The sequence below is a fragment of the Corvus cornix genome, chromosome 1A (genome assembly GCF_000738735.6).
Source record: "Corvus cornix cornix isolate S_Up_H32 chromosome 1A, ASM73873v5, whole genome shotgun sequence".
Taxonomy (NCBI): Eukaryota; Metazoa; Chordata; class Aves; order Passeriformes; family Corvidae; genus Corvus; species Corvus cornix.
This window is the reverse complement of record NC_047057.1, coordinates 58,701,389-58,721,054: the sequence shown is the minus strand read 5'-3', so window position 1 is coordinate 58,721,054 and position 19,666 is coordinate 58,701,389. Positions and strand designations below refer to the sequence as shown.

Genomic DNA, 19,666 nt, shown 5'->3' with positions numbered 1-19,666 from the left:
CGGGACATCAAGGCCATAAAAGGGGAGAGAAGATACTGAGCCCCATTTGGAGAACCTTGCCACTGCAATTTATTCAGTAATCCCTGCCATTGTTTGGGGGAACAAAGCAGTCATCTGACAGCGTTTCAAAATTAAACTGGGAAAGGAAGGACAGGGGAGGAGGCAGGAGGAAAGAGGGAGGGGAGGGAGCTCTCAAACCTGTTGGCTGGACCCTGGGAAGGATGTGAAGTCTCCCAGCGTATCTCCCACATGCACCCGGCCTCGCAATTCCCAGGGCCATGTGACTGGGGCTTCCTGCTACCAAGTGAAGGGAGACCTACCCCGACCTCTCTCTTCCAAACAGAGTTCCTGCCTGCTTTGTATTCGCAAAGAGGCGTTTGTTTACTGATCTATCACTGGCATGCAGGAAACAGCCTTGACATGAGCTGTAGTCATCTGTCTCCAGCAATAGCTGTTTGGCTTTCTTCTAATTTAAGTTTTCCTTCTGCCCCCCCCCCCCCCCCCCCCCCAGTGCCCTCTTCCCCACTTCCGATCCAAACGCTTTCGGAGTACACACATCTGGTTCAGGGCACTGGATACTACGCGATGTTTCCAGAGCAACCAGTGCATAAAAAAGAGGCATGCTCCCACCCTCAAAGGGCAGAGAAGGCTTCCAGAGGAACACCCCCAGGGAGAGGAAGACGCCAGCTTTGCCCACTGCACTTGGTGCAGCCATCAGATGATGACAAAAGCCAGGGGAGCGCAAACGCCCTGCAGTCCATATCCCCAGAAATGCACACAGCCAGCACACAGGCCATACACGGAGAGCCTTGTCTCTGAGAAGGTCAGGCAGTGATGGCAGCAAGCCTCCCAGGCCTCCCTTCTTTGCCATTTTGTTCGTGGGGAATAAACCAAGCATACCTCGAAGGTATGTGGTTTGGGGACGGGTATTACCCTTGCTGCGTGCTGGAGGCCATACCTCAACGTTTCCTTTGCTCTGTTTACCCTGCACCTCAAAAACTTCATCCACATCCACAAGCGAATGCCAGACACAATTCTGGTGCATATGAACAGCAAGGCTTCACAGCACCAGGAGCAACCTGCAGGTGGTCCAACTCTGCTCTAAGAAGGAAAAAAGACATGTTGTCTTTCTCCTTGGTGCTCACAAAAACTGAGTAACTCCGAGCAGCCTTCAAGTAATGCCTCCCTGCTCCAGTGCTTTACAGAACAAAGGTGCAGCACAGACAGCAACAAGGAGGCAACAATATATAACATATATATATATATATATATATATAAAGAACAGGAAGGATGCCAAGAAGACAAAACACTAACAGGAAAAACATGAGTAAGGGGAAGCCAACAGTTAAAGCCTTCAAGGCTCCCTCCCCCAGCCCTTGCTCTGTTTGGAGCCTGTTTTCCTTTGGGGGAAGAAGCAGGCATGAGGATGCGTGCCTGGGCTCACACACACACACAGCTACTGCGTGGGCCCCGTGCACAGCCCCAGCACCGGGCAGTGTCCGTGTTCCCAGCACAAACACGCTGCCTTCCTGAGGTCACTGGCAGAGTGTAACCTCAGGGAGCGAGTCCCTGCACAGCACGGAGGACATGAGCCAGGCAGGGATGCAGCCAGAGCTGAGAAGGGCAACAGGACCCAGGAGAGGCTCCCTTGGTGAAACAAGATGCTTCCATGGGGGAGTCACTGACTTGAGGTGCCCAACAACAACGCAGCAGCAAGGCGAGGGTTTTCTCAGACTTGAGCTCCACAACACGTGCCACGAGCCTTTCCTAGCTGACGGCCCGAACAGCTTCTCTTCAGGCAACTTACACAAAGTCCACTTCTTTCCTCTCCTGGTCAGCCCTGCAGATGGGCCACCTCCACAGCAACAGGGATTCTCAGTGCATCCAGTGAAAGGATGAATCAGCTTACTCATGAGGAAAAACCCTTCTACCAAGAGGGTGACCAAGACCAGAGGGATTGTGGAGGCTCTGCCCTTGGAGATACCCAGTACCCAACTGGACAATGTCCCAAACAAGCTGCTCTACATGACTGCACTCTGAGCATGGGGCTGTACTTGCCATCTCCCACCTCAGCTACTCTGCCATCCTGTACTGGGCATGGTTAGTTTAGGGCAAGGTTTAAGGCAAAAGAGGACCTCTTTGCAGACACTGATTGCCTGGCTATGCGAATCTCATGAAGACTGAAGACACAAACAGCAGGATTGTTCAGTTCATCACACTTGTAATGGGATCCTAACTGTAGGTAATTCTAGATAATCAGGACCAAGTCATTTGTTAAAGAGAAAAAAGCAGGATAAACTTATGCAAACATATTGATGAATGACCAGTGACTGGGAAGTGACATACTCCTACAGTATCTTTTGGAGCCAAATCCCACACAGCCTCCTACTCCCCTCACCCCACTCTGTCCTAGCTTTTCCCTTTGATCTATCATATCTTACACCACAGGCCTTACAAGGGGGTCAGGAGAACCCCATGTGTCAAAACAAGCTGTATTTTCAAAAACCCCAAGTGGAACCGATGTACCACAACCTCTGTCTCTGTGCAAGCCCCCCCAGGCCAGGGGAACAATGCTGCAATGCGAGGAATGCGGGAACTCACCCGTGCCCAGCCTGCGTGCAGAAGAGCTGTGCTGAATGTTTGTTATGCCATGCCTTTAATTCTATGATATAATTCACTCTACTGACCTTCTCCTTCTCTAAGCACACAGAACCAACTCTGCCTGCTTACATGTCTTTAATCTGACTGAAAGGATTACTACAGTTCAAGGGCTTGCCCTGCTCCTCCCTTGGCTGCCAGCAAGGTGGTCTCATCCCTGCCCTTTGTGCCTGATCACATCTGATGGTTGCCATTGACTAAAGGTGTGTCTACTTTTTTCCTCCCTTCTTGCTTTTGCTGTATATCAGCTCCAATGCTTGTAAAGCCCTTTCAAGCTAGGATAGGCTTACAAGCTGCCTGGTTCACTAAAACCAGCAAAGAAATAAAAGGCAGGGGAAGCAAAAAGTTTTCTACTCAGAAAGCAACATCAGTCACCTGTCAGGGAAAACCTGATGAGCACTGAAGCACATGGAAGGAATCATAGAATGATTTGGGCTGGAAGGGGCCTTAAAGATCATTGAATTCCAATCCCCCTTGCCAGGGCTGGCAACAAGACTCTGCTTGTAAAGAAGTTAACCCACAGAAATGAGAGGAGGGAGCTAGCAGGCCCTGCTGTGGGCAATATTATGAGGTCACCCCAGGTCTCAACTTCATCCCGAGACAATCCTTATTCTGTAGTAAAGCAGATGGACCCTTGAGAAACTACTCTCACCTCTTGTCCATCACTTCCCTCCACCAGCCATTTGCTGAAGGTTGTAGGTCAAGCTCCCCAGGGACATCACCAGCATCACCTGCCTGACACAGGGAGCTGGAAGGACAGCACATCTGGTAACAAGGTAGCTATAAAAACCTCTGCTGACCATGTGCCAGCTGAAACTCTCTTCCCACAGAGCCCCGGAAAAATTAGGATAGAGATGATTGAGGAATGGCAAAGGACAAATTCCTGATCCAAACTGCACTTCTGTTTCAAAGCATAGGATAAGTTTTAGCAAAAGAAAAGCCTGATGTTCTTTTTAAACACAGGAGAAGTAGCAACAATTTTCTCCCCAGGCTCCACGCTGAAACAGCTGAACCATTTTGGCTGAAGGCTTTCAAAAGTAATTCAGCCAGAGGCAATGCTCAGCATGGAAAAGTGCAGACTGAAATAAAAATAAAATCTTGACCTGAAGAGAGTAACCAAAAACAAGGTCTCACAATGTGAATTGTCTTCTGTTAAAGGTGGGGCTCGTTGCACCCACTATTATTAAGCTTGTCCCACATTTCCCATTGTCTTATTTTCTCTTTGTTCTTCCCTCGAAACTCATAACAAACAGAAAAAAAACCATCTCAAAAGGTATTTGACAACTCTTCAGTTTCCTTCGGCAGACACACCCTCAGCTGAAAAACGCATCATTTTCAGGGTTAGCTGTGGGATGTTACATGACCCTGTCAAAAGAAGCAGAAACACTCATTTTCTAATTCACTGCTCCCAGTCACAGATTTAGTCCTGCATGCACAGAAGGTAAATACTGCCATTCATCCTGGTTTGTACGACTTTGCTTAGAGACATGATGAGCCTTCAGTCCTGCAGGTAGGTTAACAAATAGTAAGAAAAAATTCACATGGAAAGGAAGAGAATGATTCGGTATTTTCCAATCTGGCTGCTAAAATGACTGCAATGCTTAGTGCAATTCTGTGTTTCAGGCTATGCTTTATACAAGGAAGTAATGAAAAAAGATTGCAAAACCCTGTAATTCCAGATGAGGAGACCAAGACCCTGAGAAGTGAGGGCAGGAGTCGAGGACAACTCTTCTGGGACAGCTCCTGGCATTACTAGATCATCTCCCTGTGCTTAAGGCCTTGTGTTAGCTCATGTGTGCACACAATGGGGTTGCTCATCCCCTTTGAAGGGCTGATAGTATTTGTTTTTGCTTTGGAGCCTAATAAATGAAAATTCAGTTACCCGAAGTCAAGGCTGAAGAAGACACTGGTGGTGTATTCCTGCTTGCTGATTACATCAGTGGAGATGGTGATCCATACCTGGTTTGTTTGGCTTTGAAACTACCCACAGAGAAGACGACTGTAGTCAATACAGAATAAAACAAAAGAAATATGGCCCAGATTCACACAAGCACACATCTGCCAGCAGAATCATCTATCAGCCACATGGAGAGACAGGATTCCAGCAGATGCAGTGGAACTGGCTTCAGGCCCCAACAAAGTCAAAAATAAGTTGGCAAATACTCATTTCTACCAGTGTAGCTAACTGATGTAGGTGCTTTTCCCTTCTCTAATAGGAATGCTGTGTTACAAACATACGAGTCCTACAACACCAGTAAATCACCTCTAATGTAGAAGAATTGGAAAGAATTCAGGGTTATTATGCTTACAAGAAACCCAAACATTTGACAGCATAGGAAACAACCTGTCACTAAAAAATAGTGTTCAGCTCATGAACCACACTGGAATTCATTTTTGATGTGGTGAGATAATCTCTGCTATTCTAACATAAATGGGACCCAAAGAGGTCCATTCGAGAGCAACTCCGTAAAGAGTTTCCTGGCAGGAAGACAAATTGTCTCACGTTCAGAAAGGAAATGAGAGCATTAAAATGAAGAACCTCAACTTCTTCCAAAATAAGTTATCATCAGGGAGACAAATGGAGCCTCAGCAAATCTCTCCTTCGGTGGCCTTCACCCTGCAGGATGCTGACTCTTGTCCCTCCTGGTGAGGATTTAGCACACAGCTTCCTGAAGTGTCCATCACCACAACCTTGGGGCACCATCTGCGTGCTCCATGAGACCTTCCTGTACCCGCTCCAAGTCCATGACCTCCCACCACAGTCTGTCTCTATCAAGCATCACCTTCTGAGCTCAAGCAAAAAGTCACCCACAGATTGCTTTTCAGTTCAGGAGACCCCGCTTCCCTCTGGCTTGTTCAACCTCCTCTTTGCTCCCCCTCACTCTCCCACGTATCTTGGCCATCACAAAGGCAGAAGCTGTTTATTGCAGATCTTATTCTTTATGGAACTCTTCCAACCACAGTACAGCACATCATCCCCTCGCTCAGCCTTCCTGAGCAGAGAGCAGGGCCAGGCAGCACGTGAGCTGCCCAAAATTTAGCCATCACGAGGAGGAAACTTGCTCAGCTCCAAGGAGGAATAAACCTCTGCAAAGAAGGCTTGCATTTATTTATTTTTCCAGGAGGAAGGCTGCTGTCGGTGGGTGTGTGCGTGCATGTGTGCGTGTGTTTGTGTCAGGACAATGGGGAAAAGGACAGTGGAGCGGAGCTGCCAGGAAACAGTCGGCCATCTGCCCGTGCAGAGAGCAGTTTTTCCTTTCCTTTTGTATTGAGAGGAATGCAGCTGAGAGCCGCCATCCGCCCGTGCTGGGAGGAAATCTGAGCGACTTTGCTTTGCCAGGGAGAGGAAGCGTGGGGGAGGGAGCCAGCCCGGTCCCTGTGGTTAAGCGGTCATTGCACTCGTGGCCAATAAAAGCGGGGAAAAAAAGTCCTACCAAAACCCCCAAATCCTAGGGAAAAATCGCTCTTCCTCCTCCACCCTTTCACATGCGGTTTGATACTTTCTCCCTCGCAGGGTGATCCCGAGCACAGGAAGCGCTGAGGCGGCCCGGCAGAGGAGGGGGTTTGGTGGGCAATGGCCTGGGGAAACCAGCACAAAGCAGCCCGGACAAGAAACCAACAGAGAGAAAATCAACTCACATCACCGCGTTGCTCGTCTGCCCACACCCTCTCTGTAACCAGGAATTTGGCAACCTGAGCACAAAACAACGTGAGGAACGACCCTTTGCTCTTAAAAGGCTCCCCAACCCCAGCAGAACCCCAGCAGACAAGGGCAGAGAATAAGGAGCAAGTCTGATGCAGATAACCATCCCTACATTCTGCCCCAGGGCTTCAATACAACCTCTGATCATGAAACTTTGTAAGAGAGGGGAGAAAAGATCTGATCTCCTGGTACTGTCAGGCAAAAATGCTGGCAAAACATCATGATGGCTTGGTGGCATGTTCTTCTGCCACTTTCTGTGGTAGAAAAGCCCCAGGGCAAGAAATAAATAAAATAGAAAACTGTAAGATTTTCAAAAGTGACTACACGACTTTGAAGTTTAAGACCCATTTTCACAACCAAGGATCAGATTTTTTTTTAAACAAACCTTCCTACTAGGCTTGCACTTACACTTGCAATTCCATCTCCTTATTTTAACTCCCAAGTAAGTCCCAGCTTTGACTGAATTAGCTCCACATTGTATTCATGTGGCGCTTAGGGACATGGTGTGGTGGCGGACTTGGCAGTGTTAGGTTAGTGGTTGGACTCTGTGATCTTGGAGGTCCCTGCCAACCTAAATGGTTCTGTGACTGTAGAAGTAGCTAACATTTTCAAAGAATTTTAAGCACACATTCCTTTTTCACTGACTGCAACAGGAGAGAGATCTAGGTATGGCTGGGGAAATCCAGAGCACATCTCTCCGCACCTTCGTAAACTCTGGTGCTTACCAGGCGCCAGATCCAGCTCCACATAGCTGGCAGAGCCTGCTAATGTGGGAGATGCCTCAGATAACAGATCACAGTCCTGAAAAGGGAACTTCCAGAAAAAAGAATTAATCTATATATGTCTAAAGAGCTTCCTCATATCTGGCAGCTTGGAGGACAGACTGACAAACCTAAACCTAAGCGTGTCCAGGTCAGATCTGAACTGAGACCTGTGTGCCCGCTCCCTTTCAGAGACATGACTCAGGTTTCCACATTCTGTTGTGACTTTTTAATCTTTTTTTTCCTCATAAAAACAAAACCATTGGTGTAGCACAGTGTGTGACCTGAAGCAAATTCCTTGGCTGTTTCTCTCTTGGGGGATGAGAGAAGATGAGAGGGAACACAGAGACTTGATATAAGGAAAAAATTTTTTTCATTATGAGGATAAAAGAGCTCTTTTCACCATGAGGAAAAGAGAGCTCTGGAACAGCCCTGCTGTCTCCATTACTGGAGGTTTTCAAGAGCCAACCAAAGCCCTTAGTAACCTGGTCTGAGCTCAGACCTGAGAAGGAGGCTGGAGTACAGGCCTCCTGTAATCCCTCCAAATCTGGATTATCCTATGTTAACATGTCATGTATTACTGTAAAAGTGAGTAATCACTCTCATTTTCTCTGTGGAAAATAACAACAAAAAAATCCCTTTCAAAACATTATTACTAGACATTTTCCTCCCCAAGTAATATTTTTTTGCCTTCCTCCAACTGATCAGCAAGGAGGCAGTAAAAAATGGCTGCCAAAACAAGACACATAATTATGCTATCCCTAACACATTTCCACTGTCTTTTGTCCCTAGTCATTTTGCAGTGCCTAACAAACTCCAACAGCTCCATGGAAGCTATTAGGGAGGCCATGAATCTACCAATAATGCTGCCTTGGCAGCAAATACTGATGAATGCTATAAATTTTCACTATTAGAAGAGGAAAATGTTTTCTTCCGAAGTTCATTCCACTTTCAGAGAGATCAAGGTACAATTTCTTGAAAAGCTTAAAGTTACTTCATAACTAAATTAAAAACCAACCAACCCACCAACTACAAAACAAAAGTGAGAAATACTGAAAGCACTTATTTGGGAGATTTGGTTTTTTCCTTTGCTGAAGTGTTCCTTTGGGCTTCTTGCAGCAGAAAACCTAGAAACTGGAGAGTTATCAAACAAGAACATATTGTTCACTGCTCTCTTCCAAGGCGCGTGCTAAAGCCAATACATACATAAAGGACTTGAGTTTCCATTGTTTACTTTCTTTCACATACATCACACTGCTGGATAACGGAGCAAAAACAGAGCACTCATGCACAATTGTCTCCATCAGCCCTTATCTCACAACTGAAGCAGAGCTATTTGTACACAAGCTTCCAACCCAGGGAATGTGCATCCAAGTTTTGTATTCCAGGGTAACCACTAGGGCATACTCCACCCAAGATGTTTGGATGTGCTGAACTGGGCCCTGATACTGTTTATTGTGCACAGAAAAACCTCATTACTACAAAGCAGTCAGCACTGACTGCCTTTCACAAGAGCCCTTTTTACAGGAACAAAATATCAAAGTAGGAGTCTTCTGGAGTTAAACCCTTTGCAGAAGCCCTGTCCGCTGAACTATTCAATAAACATCATCTCCTTTCATCTTAAATGCTTATAAAGATGCCATTTCCAGTACAATGCAAGGGGAAATCCCAGCTGCACTGAAGGTGACTGCAATGATTATGGTGTGGCTTTCATTTCACCCTCCACATTCACCTCATTTCTGCTCATCCCCAACACACATGTACCTACAGAAACACAAGCAGAGCCCCCTCTGCTCAAGTCCATAAAACCTCTTTGGATAAGATGGGACAACTCTTACAGGTTCTCATGTGATGTTAGAAGAATGCAAAGGTTTCCTGCACAGCAAGAGATGAGGTCTCCCACAGCAGAGGGCCAGCACTAGGGTGACCCACCTGGTATAACACCCTGATGACTTGCAAGCTGCTCTGTGAAATTCCCATCCCCAGTGTTCCAAAAGCATCAGCGTTACACATTCAGCTTTGAAGATCTGGCTCAGGAAAGAGGCTGTCTATCAATGGGTTTCCCCCCCCAGTAAAAGATGGTGACTGCAGCAAATGCACATTTTCCATACATTAAATACTCTATGAGCAGTTAGAGCATGGAATGCTTTAGGTTGGAAGGCACCTTAAGGGCCATCTGGTTCCAATCCCTCTGCCATGGACAGGGACAACTTTCACTAGATCAGGCTGCTTAAAGCCCCATCCAGCCTGGCCTTGAACCTTTCCAGGGACGGGGCATCCACAACATCCAGGGACACGGCATCCCGTTGCAGTGCCTCACCACTCTCACAATAAAGAATTTCCTCCGAATGTTTAATCTAAATCTTCCCTCTTTTAGATTATACTTTTTTAGGTATTCCTCACCAGAACCACGTTCTTTATACAAAGGTAGAAGCTGCCCAACATTGCCTCAGTTATCGGCAGTTGAACACAATGGATGTTTTGGTAACAACTGTATTTTATTTACTGAAAAGAGAATGTCTACCAACATAACTGGAAAACTAAACCTAAACTTGATCTTTCAGGGGAAATTCCCCAAACATTTTCTTCCACTAGAAGAGGAACAAGAAGAGCTTATGTAATGCTATACTTGATTTACTTCTGGGTTGGTAAGAAAAAATGTTTGGCATTCAAGTAGGCATTCTTCTTCCCATCTCTTCTGCATGTAATAACTCAAACGTTCAGACTGCCTAGCATCTACTTAATAAAAACCTTCCCTAAGTGTGTTCACTGCATTCATATTAAAAAGATAAGTAAGACACAGGAGAAATTTCAGCCCTGAAAATAGGTTAGCAAGAAGTTATCTTTGCTTATACACCTTCCCAAGCAAAAAGGATATTAGAGAGGCACAGTGTTTGCAAATACAGTTACCACAGTGTTGGGGTTTTTAGGAGGTCTCCTGTTTTCTTTTTTCTCTTAAAGACTTTTTCCCATATATGTTACCAGGGCAAAAAACTACTGGGTGCTTAAGAAAAACAAAAGACCTGGCCACGGGGGGGGCCCATCTGGCTACTCCCTTTCAGCTGGGGGTTGGGTACAGCCCGGGCTGGTTGGTGCTCCCGGCATTCGGAGGGAGAGATGCTGCCATCTTTGTGGAGGGATTTCGTCAGCGCTGCGGGCCTCTGCTTTTTCGGCCGCCTTCCTTCTGCCGTGAGTGGAGCCTGCTCGCTGGAGCGGCTGTTGCACCGGGACCCTCACATCCCACCTTACTAGAAGAGGGACTGTTCACCATCTGCTGGGGCGCCTCAGGGAGAAACCCCGGGATTCCCAAACCCGCCTTTCCCTGCCCCTGCTGTTGCTTCGAGCCTTCGCTACTCTGTAGCCGCACATGCCCTGCCTGCCGACACCTCCCGGGGTTCCCACTGCAGCTCTGGAGTTCCATACATCTCCTCAGCCACCCGGGATTTGTGCTCGTCCCTGCTGTTCCCGCCTGCTGCTCCCAAAGGTCCAGCCGGACACCAGGATCGGCTGCCCAGGGGTTTGTGAAGCCTTTGTTCCATCCCTTCCCGGGATCCCAGGGCACCAGAGCCGCGGGTTTCCCGAGCTCGCTCCGGAGCGCCCCCTGCAGCCGCGGGGGAACCATCGCACCTGCCCTGCTCACCGGGAGCCGCCAGCGCCCCTGCCGGCTGCGAGCGGAACTGCACCCGAGGGGAAAGGGCCCGACAGCCGAGAAGGCTGGGACTGGGTTTGTGATTGCTGTTACTGCCATAGTTATTGTTGTTTGTTTGACTGGTTATACACACATAGATATATCACAGTAAAGAACTGTAGTTCCTGTTCCTCATATCTTTGCCTGAAAGCCCCTTAAGCTCAAAATTATAATAGCTCGGAGGGAAGGGGGTTGCATTTTTCATTTCAAGGGAGGCTCCTGCCTTCTTTGGCAGACACCTGTTTTTCAAACCAAGACACACAGAAAACGAAGAATACTCCCAAGAGGTCTAAAAGTACTCTCTCTTCCTGAAGTAGCATCTCACAAACTCCGAACCACGGTGTCAAAGTGCCTGTTTCTCCTACCTGATCAGAAATGGTCCAGAAACTAACTTACCTGCTCAAGATACACTCACATACCTGAAATGCAGCTGCATGGTCTCAGCAATTCAATTTGCATGAATCACAAACAGGTTTGAGTGTTGCTGGATGAGTAAATTACTTATGGTTTCTGACTAACTTAAATAATTTTTGCCAAGTTTGATCTAAATTCAGTATGCTCCAAAAAAACCTCAAACCCAATAGAGAGAGAAACTTTCAAGAAAATATTTGAGGTAATCTGAAGGAAGGTTACAAGAGTCAGATTCTTTACTGTGAAATGACATTACTTACCAAAATTTAGCTAAATTGAGGGGGTGTGTGTTAAACCTTCCCTTTACAAGGAGCTGAAACACTATTTAGGCTTTCTCTCCTTCCTATTTATTTTATTGAGGGGAAAAAAGGAGGGAAGAAAATAGATGGGGCTACCCTGCCACCTTTCTCCAAATAGTTATTTACAATTTTTTAAATTCAATTATGAAACTGAAAAACCAATACCACAAAATTTCCTCCAAAGCATCAAAAAGCTGCTAACCTCACTTCGAGGTCATTGCTCAGCTTAAGTTAATGGAGCAATGACAGTGACATCACCTTGTTCTTCTGGGTGACCTCATCCACACGTCTCACCATGCTTTATCACTGTATCCCCAAGCCATGCTGACTCTGTGAAACTACTGCTGAAGAAAAGGTGCATTATACATTCTTCTGCTTAATTCTGCATTCAAGGATTTCATGGCAAATCATATCAAAATCTCCCACATCAAAAAACCTCCCATTGTTTACACGTTAAAAGAAAAAAAAGTTACATATGCAACAGAGACAGTGAAACAGCTGATCTGCTCAAGTCTGTCAGGAAAAAAGAATGGGTTGGTGATTACCTGTTTCCAGGGAAAGAGAAAGACAGAGAGGGGGGAGAGAGAGAGAAAAGGAGAGAGAGAGAGAAAAGGATAGGAAAAGAAAGCAAGCTAGCTCAATGTAATCCAAGGTCAGGCTTGATTTTTCAAACAGCAGATCTTGATCTGAAGTAAAAATAAACCACACCTCATGGCTCTCTACAGGTTCCTGAGGAGGGGAAGTGCAGAGGGAGATGCTCAGCCTTTCTCCCTGGTACCCAGTGATGGTACACATGGGAATGGCTCAAAGCTGCAGCAGGGGAGGTTCAAACTGGACATTCGGAGGCATTTCTTTACCAAGAGGGTGGCCAAACATTGGAACAGATTTCCTAGAAAGGTGGTCAGTGTCCTGTATCTGTCAGTGTGTAAAAGGCATTTGGTCAGTGCCTTAATAACATGCTTTAACTTTTGGTCAGCCTGAAGTGGTCAGGCAGCTGGGCATGCTGATCACTGTGGGTCCCTTTCAAACTCAAATAGTCTAGTCTAGTCTATTAACAGTAATAATAATAATAAAATTCTAATGAAAGGCTGCCTTGAGCATGAATGGCAAGAGGGACTGGGTTAGGCATCTGGGAATACTGGTTTGAAGGACAGAAAAGCTAGAATTTGTATTCCTGCAGTGGTTACTGGTCAGTTGAAGTCCTTCACTGCTCTGACATGCCAAGTTTCTGTTTCTGATAATGTTTCCAAGTTGCTTTGGATGAGAAAAATAACTTTACCCCATACAAACAAACATTAAGCAAGTGGAACATGAAGCAATATATTACATGTCAGAATAAGTTATTAAAAAACCCCAAACAACCAAAAAAACACCTCTTCAAATTCTGACAACATTTTATGAAATTTGTGCCTTTTAGAGGTGATCCTAATTTTCCTTGAAACATACCCAAAATTGTCTTTGACTAGTGGAGGAATTTATGAATTTAACAGGGGAAAAGCCTTGGTTTCCCACTGAATTTGAGTAAGCTAAATCATTCTATAAGGAAAGTTTCCTGCTGTGCAAACAAGAGGATACCGATGGGGCAAGGTTTAGCACAGACTAAGCAGCAATAGCTGTCAGTATCCTTCACCACCACAAGTACAGGACTGTTATGTGAGAGGTGACACCATGGCAAAACTTCAGCTTGGAGTCACTCACGGTAATCTCAGGGGACAGAGACAGAAATCTGACACAAAAACAGTTACCATGTGTTGGTTTCCCAGTAGGAAACCTCTTAGGCCTCTCAGAGATTGAGAAAGCTGAGAAACAAGAACCAGATAGATCAGGGCTTCTGACATCATCTGGAAAAAGCTCAGTACCTTACACATTTCTTTACAGCAACAAATTGTCTTGTAGCATTTGACTAGGGATTGCTGTACCTGTAGCCTAGCATGTCAAGGCAGGGAAAACCAGATTCTCAGTTACTTAATCCCAAGCTCCCTGAATTAAAGGAAAAAGCTCTCATGGACCAGGAGACTGTGGAGGATGCTCCAGGGTCTGGTTTTGGCCAGATGTTGATTTTTGAAGTGCTACGTGTGCTGGTGCAGAGACTTCCTTCTGAATTTTAGTAAGGGACATTTATTTCCCTTTGCTACTAAGCCACTCTGAGCTCTGGATAACCCAAGATTCAAGTCTTACCCAAAATCCCCTGTGAAGCCTTTGGGATCACAGCATCCTTTGCAGCTGAAACACATTGTATTTTTGTATGTAGGAAACACACATCTTCTGCAGGGGCTTAATGTTTTTAAAGAGAAATCTCCAATAGTCTGAAAAGTCTCTGGGAGCTCTTTCCTTTTTAATTTAGAAAGGTGGTGTTTGGCTGACACTGGCAAGCAAACTCATATTTATGAAGTGCCCTCTCAGTGCCCTGTGAAATCTGCCATTTCCCTCCATGACAGTCAGCCCTATCTATCATGACAACATAATCCCCTGGGACAGGAGACCCGAGCCCCTTTGCTGCTCTCCTCTGCAACCAGATGTGTGCACGTTCCCCAGCTCTGAAAGTCACGGCTGCCTTTTGGCAAAGAACTACAGCAGCTGCACATCTGCAGAGGGGAAAAGCTTTCAGCAAAAAATAGAGGGGGATCTCATCCTCCCCCTCTCCGCCTGCAAAGCAAGCTCAGCATTTGTTCCTCTCCAGATGACACCCTGATGAGTTGATTTAATCATTCACATATGCGTGCCTATTCACAATGCTTCCAAAATACCAGGCCTGTGACAGCATCTCACCTGAACTGCTCACAGTAACATGGCTTATCAGCAAGCACTTAGCAAGAGGCCTTGCAGGACAAGAAGAGAAGACCCATGTTCAAGGGCACTGTTAATATAAAATGATTCTACAGAATACAAGTGGGTGAGTGAGAGACCACTTGTGATGAGGAGAACACCTAAACACATGCTTAATTTTAAGTCTATGCTCAAAGCCCACTATCTTCAATTAGGCTGCATGAAGTCCAGCCCAAACTCCCCAGAGCAGGAATGATGTACTGCACTGGGAGCCAAAGCACTCGGATGGGTGGATTTAAGCATGCGCCGTGACCTACATGTCTGCTTAAACGATTTGCCAGACTGGGGGCACAGTACAGAATATTTAAGTGTAGCAGGATCACAGAACACTTCACCACTTTTATTCCCAAAGGGAAATTTAATTAAAACACAGAGCATGTAGCCATTTAAAGTTATTCTGGTTGCAAAGAACAGCAAGTCCTCACCCCCTGAAACAGTCTCTCCAGTGGATTGCCAGAGTCCCCAGTAAATTACTGGTAACACAACTTATGTGCCTGAACTTGGTCAGGAGCCATCTACTCTCTGGGATCTGTAGGGTCAGGAGTCTCAAGGTCTGGCAGGGTCTCATCCAGAACTCTTTCATCCACTTCCAAGTGAGGTGGCACCTTTCCCCACTCAAGCTACCCCTAACCATCATCAGCTCTTGACATTTTAAGTATCTGGGCCAGATTTTCAAACAAGCTCAGAGCAAAGCATTTCTGACTGCTTCTCCAAGAGCAGCTTTTCTGCCAGGCACAGTCTCCTGCACCGATATCCAACCAAGGCAAAGCCTTTCCAAGCAGGGCCAGCACCCCATATGCTGAACTGCTCAGCCAATCTGATTACTTACCACAATGCCTGATAAGGAGATGGGCATCAGAAAACACAGCTGCCAGCATCTCCTGGCAGAACCTATCCCTACACCAGGCTCCATTCAGATCAATGGCTCTCTGCTGTACATATTCTAGAGGGAATGAGAGCAGTGGAGCAAACCTCCACCAACATCAGCAATGCTGTGTTACAGAGGAGGCAAGACTGGCCACAGTTAAAGGATGCCATACTTAAAAACCAAGCAGTGCTCCTACAGAGGCTCACAAGGCAGCACCTGCCTTCTTAGTGGCACAGCACCAGTAGCAGCAAGTCCCAGAGTCCAGACACCAAAGAGCAGGCTGAACTACAGCTGGCTTACCTGTCTAGCTTCCTTCCTTTTGCCTTTTACTCTGATCTTCCATCACACATCTCAGAATGGTCCAGGCCCCTGACCCACACTCCGAGATGAGATCTTGTCAGCACTGCACGTGGAGCCAACTGCATGAAGAGCCCAGGGCATGGCCAGGCCCATCTGGTACAGGCTTTGGTCTTTGTGAGTTGGTGTTCTTATTTTAACTCCCTCTGCTTCTGGGCCCCTCTTCATCTCTCGCTCCTCCCATCTCCCTCTCTCTGCTCATGAGGACAGAGTTTCCATCCTGGCTCTGGGCCAGTGCATGTATGGGCAAAGGCAGAGCTCAGGAAAAGCCATCTTCTGCTCTGTTTCATCACGTAAACACTGCCAGTTCCCAGCCCAGGAGCACAGGGCTGAGCCAGAGCTCTGCCTGCAGAGGAGGACCAACAACTCCTGCCCGGGCTGGACACAGCAGCTCAGCTGCAGTGCAAACACCTCCCTTCCCAGCCCTCCTGCTCCCAACCAAGGAATTGCTTGTTAGATGGCAGACACAGAAGCATCTCACATTCAGCAAAGGTCATCTGTAACAGCACACGCAGGTAACAGGTAACAGTCAAGACAAATTCTTGTTTGCACCAGTTATTAAAAACAAGAAAACCAGGAGATCCCAAGCAAACCTGACTGGCAGTGCCCCAGCACTGGGATGACCATCTTGCCTAAAGCATACAAGAAGGCCTCAGAGATGTACTGGATCCTAACAAGTTTAATCAGTAAAAAATGACCTTTAATCACCACTAACTCTTGCATCTGCTTTCTAAATCCTTGAAAATAACAATATGCCAGCTGCAGCTGGTTTCCCTAACCTGGGGAGGGGAAAAAGCACTGAAGCAAAGAATGAAGATTATACCAGCACTCACAGCATTCATTCCAGCAGGACATTATTCTTTCAAGCCTCTGCCCTTCCAACTATGCTTGACTTCCGTCAGTTTTACCATGGGACAGTACTATTTTCAGAAAAGAGAGAAATTATGTTCTTAATACATGTTATCTGCATTAAAGAAAGGAGTACCAGTGTTTCAAGCATCTTGCAACGAAGATTTCCCATAAGCCCCCTTTTGGAGTTTTTGTTGCACACACACAGCACCCCCACATTTGCCCAGAAAATGTTTAGGCAGTGCATTTACCTCAGAGCACTACAAACTTAGGGGGTTTCAGCACAGGATCACCCCAGCCATCATGCCAGGATTATCCCAAGAGCACAGCCTCTGTGAGCAACTGCAAGGATGACAGGCTGGAACCACATGATCTGGTTCCGAGCTGCTCAGAGCTGTCTCAGCACAGGAGGGACTGGACCATCATGATGGCAAAACCCCAAAGGTGTCTTGCTGCCATGAGTTCCCACTGAGCTCCCAGCTCACTGAAAGACATGAACTGGTAAATAATCACTGCTTTGATCGGGAAAGGCCTGGGGAATTGTGACTTTCACCTCATCAGTGCCATGTCCAGAGACACAGGGTGCCTTGGTCCGGCTGGGTGGTGAACCATGTAAAGGCTGGGAGAGATCTTGAATAGGACCAGCCGATAGGACCTTAAGTATTTATTTATGTAAGACAGTGATGATGCCTTTTAGTGCTTTATTAACAGAGACCTTGCACTGGTCCTCAGCCCACTCTGTGCTAGGCTTTCACCGAAGGACACAGACCTCGGCTGAAATCCCAGGCTGTAGAGGTCAGATGCTCCAGGGACTCCAGCTTGTCTTAGGCACCCAACTTCAAGGTGACCCAAGGCCCCTGGAGAAGCTATGTTTCAAAAGCACAGCCTTCACGAAGCCAGGGGTTCTGCCATACAGTCATCTTCACTAAAACCTGGGATGAAGCCACCCCCAGATGCCATGCATATCCTCACACTTCAGCCTCTGCTTCAGTTCCCAATAGCTGATAAAGCATCTCCAAGGTGAAAACCGGAACAAAAAAATCCCATAAGCAAGAACAAGATGTTATTGCCCTCTCCATTGCACTTCAGAGCTACAGTCAAGAAGACATTGTCTCTTCTCCTGCCTTGTGCAGTAAAAGGGTGCTTACAGATACCTCGGATACAATGTTAGTTGAGCTGTATCTAAGCAAAGCCAGGATCACTCATTTATTGTCAGGACTTGAATGAAACAAGAAATTTCTTTCCAGCTACATCCCACTCCCTTCTTCCCTGCAGAGAGTCTCCTCAGCCCGTAAGGAACTGCTATGCAAGTGTGTTAAAAGTCCTATTTCAGCATTTCTTTCATAGTAGAGGCCTCTTCCAGCCAGCTCTTGGGATCCTGCCAACAGACATATCAGCCACTAGTACTTAAATCCTTCAGCTAAAAAATGCTTCCCTAAAGAGCTTATACCCCAGTTCTGGAGGCCTAAGATCATCACAATTAACCAGTTTCAACAAGAGTTTAAGAGAGGTTCTTCTCCACTCTCGTGGGCTTAATAGTGCACTACAGAGCCTTTCCTCCCCTTGGTCTGGCCTCCACTTAGGAAGGAGCAGCTTCCACACAGTTCCAGCCAGGAAATAAATGTCAGGTGCTACAAAAGGAAGGGAGAACCAGCTGCTTTGAGTAATGCAGTCAGGGGGATCCAAAAGAATATGACACTTATCAGACACTATTGAAATGCCCAGCACCTCTCCATGTTTAAGAGACTGGCTCTGTTGTGTGATGATTTCATTGGCAAATATCTTAAACTTGGGGAAGGATTGAGCTTGCTTCTGTGCCCTCAGAGTGCCCAGCAAAATAGAGATTTTAAGTCCTGTCCATATCAATTAGTTGTTACGGCTGATATCAAGAATAACTGATTGGAAAAGCTACTCCTGAATTAAGATCATGTCTGAAAAACACAGTTTACATGGTCTTTATTTATTATCTCCTTGTCAAAATGAACATTTCTAACAGGCAAATATACCAGGCATGGGAGAAAGACAAGCCTATTGTAAGTGTCTAACAAAGGATCTAAATGCTCTTCTTGTTTCTGGAGAACAGAAAGAACACACAGAGGTTGTCTTTGCAGACAAAATGTCCTAAAAGATTTCCCAAGGCAGCGAGCTGGGGGCAGTACTTTGGGACACTCCACATGCACTTCTGGTCTACAACGAACACCGCACTTTGGATCTGAGTTGATGGACAGGGAGTGTCTTCTGCATGGACTGCTAGGACATGGATGTGCCGAGGGCCAACCCAGGCTTCAGCACACAACCTTCTCACCCACGCAGGCAGAGAGTGGTCCCAGCAGAGCCATAAATCTTTGGTCTGCTTTTTACATCCTCGGCCACTCCAGCGCCCTTTGTTTTCGGTGCTTTCTCTTCCGTTTCTCAAAAAGGCGCCTTATTACCCTGGGAAGTCCTGTGGCTTTCCTCTCATTTCCATACTTAGCATTTTCAGTTGCTTCCAAGCCTGACCCAACATAGTAGTTATCCATTTTCACAGGCTGAAACACTGTCTGGATTACTTAAAAAACCCAAACAACAACCAAACAAAATCCCTCAAACCAAACAAGCACCAAACCCCACAAACACTACCCCAATGACAACAATTCAGAACACAACACAAGGGTGGAAGAAATGCATTCCTTTCCTCTGCCAGGATGCAGTAACAACTCCGTTTTTGGTGGATCAGGAAACAGAGCCAGTACACATTATTGGACTCACTACCACACACCAAGAACCAGCGGTCAGTAAGGTGGCAGCCAACACAGAAAACAGCTTTTTAATCCACCACCAACACCAGCAGCTCCCCTCACAGTAGCAAATTAAAGCCCCATGGAAATCCCTTTGGTCTTCTCTATATCCTCCCAGCTGAGTTCCAGGCTGGAGATGTTCTTCTCCAAAAGCAACAAACTTAAACAACTACTTAAATGGCAAGAGCAAAGGTGCCTGGGAGTACCTCAGGGTCAGGAACAACTCGCTGACCTGTCTTGGAAACAAGCTGTGTTCTTGTAAAGAGCAGGATTAAGGGCCCATGTTTAGCACTTACTCCCTGCTCCTGTGAGGAGGCTCCAGTGCAGACCCAAGCAGTCAGAAAGTCTCACTCCACCATGACCATCACTTTTCCAGCACGGACCATCAAGAGCCATGCTTCTTGGATACTCATAAAGCCAAAACCTCTGAAAGCATCCCAAATACACCTGGCATGGTTTTACCCCCCAG

The 19,666-nt window shown here is 46.4% G+C and overlaps 1 protein-coding gene across 1 annotated transcript in view; it reads right to left on the bottom strand.

Annotated features, from left to right (window-relative positions):
- The window catches only part of DENND2A (DENN domain containing 2A), a 58,363-nt gene that overhangs the window by 37,798 nt on the left and 899 nt on the right, over positions 1-19,666 (bottom strand). The window lies entirely within an intron of this gene.